We start from the raw sequence: 3887 nt of genomic DNA on the forward strand, positions 1-3887 counted from the left end.
CCGTGGGTGCCCTTGTGTTTGTTTATCCCTGGCGCGCACTCGGCTTTTCCTCCCCCGCCCGTTCCTCCCCGGCTCGAACTTCACTGAAATGCCCTAATTCTCCCTTTTAGCGGGAGGACTCGTTCCTCCGCAGGGAGCGTCTTGGTTCCAACACCGGAGTGCAGGCACGGGATTCCCTGGAGCTGGAGAGTACCGCGGCCGGCCAGGGTGGCTGTGGAGGTGACAGCATCCCGGGTGTCCCATTCACAGTCACTGTCCGTCCCTGCTGCTGTCACCATACTGCATGACAGGAATCCGACCTCCCACCCAAAAGTTCCCTCAAGCCAGCAAAGAAACAAAAAGCCGATTTGTCAATCTGCTCTTTTAAGTATGGTGTAGCTACTTACATAAACGTTTCCCATGTAAAAGAAGAAAAGAATAAAAGTGAAACGCCGTGACTGTTCAACTCAGCCATGCCGACATTTTTCACAGCCACACAATTGAAGATATTTCAGAAAGTAATATAAAAGAGGATAAAATAAATGATCCTTTGGAACATTCTTTTTTCCTTCTCAGTCACTATAACCAAGACAAGGTCCGAAAGTGAAGAATTCCAAATGTTTGTTGGGTTTTGAAAGCTGAGCATATTTTCTCGGCTACATAATGAAAATAAAAATATTTACATGTGATAGATCAGGATGGCCTCCAGTTACCTGAAGGTCACATCTTACAAAGCAAATTCCTTGTTTTAGTAATGTGTTTACTGATGTTACCAAATCAGTCAGCAGGCTCATAAGTGCTCAGTTCCCTGTTTTAAAATGCAAAATCCGTATTTTCTGAGGATGGTTTTAAACAGACTCATTGTGGTTTAAAGTGTGATTTCCTGCTGTTCTATCAGGAGTTATAAACTTCTGGAAGCTAGACAAAACAAAAAACTATAAATTTCCCTTCACCCTTCTGCTTGTGTTGTATTTCTCAGCAATATCTATTGACAACCTCAGCCCTAAAGAGTAGGGATCCACACGTTGTTGCTGCAAACTCCAAGAGCAATGCCAGAACCTGGAATGAAGCCTTGCTTTTCTACCAGTAATGACATGCCTAAAAGCACGAAGTGCTTCAGTTTCAGTCATGCAAACACTAGATTAATCATTAGAAGATAGCTTTCTCACCACCTATTTGAATGGTATTAGGACCTACTGAATTGATAGAAGAGTTGTAAAATATTGATGTTGTGACACAAATGAACATGAGAGGAGCTGCAGACCTCACAGTCAGACCAGATGTGGCAGACAGGCTGATTCTGCTGGAATTTCTAAAATTACCAGGGTGCCTAAAGTGATCAGGAGGAAGGTGTTTAAGTACTTGTCCCATGTATGCATCATTAGGTGTGTAAATATATTAAGTACCTGACAATAAGTTAAATGGAATTAGCCCTTACAATTCTGAAAAGCATAATGTCTGAATGGCTTTTGAAATCCTGCCCGTGGGTCTGTGCTTGGATCTCTCTGTATTGTAGAAATACTGCATTGTGCTGCCCTGTCATCACAAATGCCCAGGCAAAGCACACCCTTTATAGCACAGACTCTTGGCTTCCTGCCTCATAAGGGAGGAGATGGGATGTGCGGCTTGAATCTTGCTCTGGTGCTTAGTTACAACGTGGTGGAGATACCAGCAGGGTGGAGAGCCAGAAATCCTCTCTGCCTCACCTCCACTTGTGTAAAATGGGACTTGTTTTACTTCCCAGTAACTCAGAGTGCTTGTCAGGCTAAATAGATAAATTAACATTTATAGGAAGATATAGCAATATCTAGGAGAGGCAAGATTTGTCCACACTGGATTAATTTCAGCATTGCCCCTGGTAATTTTGAAATGAAAATGGCCTCAGCTTTAGCAAACCTCATGTGTAGTGAAGGAGTGAAAAAATTAGCCTCAGGAATAGAAGCTGGAGGAAGATTGCCTTCAGCTATGTAAAAGCTGCTGAAAATAAGATAATAATATTCTCATCTTCTGAAAACAGAATGTAAATTTCAGTAAGAGAAATTTAGGCTAGCTAAGATTAAAAAAAAAAAAAAGTATTTGTATGAGTAAATAAAGGAGAAGTGAACAGCACCTCTTTCCCTGGAGGCTTTTAAGTGCAATTTGGACATATATTTGACAAGAACGGTTCAGATCTAGAAAGTCTGATGAATGTTGCCTGAGAGCAAGGGGTGGACCAGATGACCTGTCAAGGTCCTGTTTTGTGTGATTATGTTCAAAATGCTACTTGCACAGGCAAGATTATGTATTGTCTTTGATCTTCTTCTGCCCTTCACTCCTTTAGCCATGGGTACAACTCCTCTTGCTGAGTTTCTCTCAGTGGTTTGCTGGCCTTGCTGCATGCCACTGAATTCAGCGGTGACAGCAAGAAGAAAACAAAGAAACAATGAAACAATGTCAATTTGGAGCAGCAACTTTGGGTGGGATCCATCTAACCTCTGAACATGTCATGCACTTTTGTTCTGTACTTGACTGGTAACTACCTCTGATCTAGTCACGTTAGACTCTGTTTATAACACTGCAGAGAAAAATAAATACTTTTACAGCAGAATTCATCTGACCTGTTTTAGATGTCTTCATTTGGATGTGATGAATCATGTCCCTAGGCTATCTGTTCTTGCCACCAACCATAAAGTAGGTTTAAATGACTGACTCAGTAACATACCATCATAATTTTACCATTCCTCTGGTGCTTCTGTCCCTGAAATCTCTCACTCTCTCTCTCTCCTTTCAAGTATCAAGCCCCTAGTTTATTTGTTCTTTTTTTTTTTTTTACATTATTTTTACATTTAATTTAATTTTATTGGGAAAGTCCCACTGAGGTTAATAGTTTTTGTAGCTGTCATTTCCCTAAATTGTATCATGTGACACTGAAACATACAGCAACCTGACCTTTTGGATGGCATTGCTCCAGAATGGATTTACGAAAAGAGCTAAATTTACCTATTGGAGCTAAGACCATTGACTTGGCCAGTTGTGCAGAGTATGTTTCATGGAAATTGTTTGAAAACTGTTCAGGTCAGACACTGTTCTACTCCTGCATCACATGCTCATTTTTTCTCCTTGGTCTCTATGGCAAGCCACATTGCATGCAAGGTCTGGTGTCTGTGTGACTGAGCCAAACATATGTGGGAAATGCTGCTCTTTTCCAACAGTGCAAAGGTTTTCACACTCATAGAAGACACTGTACACCTAAATACAGGGCATGTCTTGAAAATGTCTGTGGCATCAGACACTGTGAGCAGACACCTCTTGATAGCATCTATTCTTCCTTCTTTGAGAAGGAAAGGCTTCCAAGAAAACCCAGGAGTTGTCTGGCTTGCAGGGAAGGGAAACCCTGCAACACTTTATTTTCCTGCTGCATTGGCAAGCCGGATCACAAGGATGTGGGGAACAAACCTGATTGCCTCAGTAGGGTCATATGGAGCAAGTGATGTAGGGCTCATTCTGGGGCAGACACCAAGTGTCTGCTGATGCTTCATACATTTAAAAGCCTTTGGTTTTCAGTTTTTGGAGTTTGAATGTTTGGAGTTTTTTTCTCTTCCTTGCTGACTGAAAATGTTAGCCTAAAGAGGGAAGCTGTATATCATTATACCCGTTCCACATATGCAGCCTTAGCTATCCTTTTCTTTCTTCCTGCCCAGTCCATGCAACAGCACTTTTTTCTTATTTGAATTTTCCTCTGTGCCTTTTTTTTGTTTGTTTTTTAAATTTTGGTTTTGGTTTTTTTTTTTTTTTTTTTTTTTTTTTTTTTTTTTTTTTTTTTTTTTTTTTTTTTTTTGTTTGGTTTTTGTTTTAAGTACCCATCTCTCAGTAAAGACCCTCTCTGTGTGATCTGTTTGGTCTCTAATTTCCATGTAAGAAACAATTCT

Source organism: Parus major, chromosome 3 (assembly GCF_001522545.3).
Source record: "Parus major isolate Abel chromosome 3, Parus_major1.1, whole genome shotgun sequence".
In the NCBI taxonomy this organism is placed as follows: Eukaryota; Metazoa; Chordata; class Aves; order Passeriformes; family Paridae; genus Parus; species Parus major.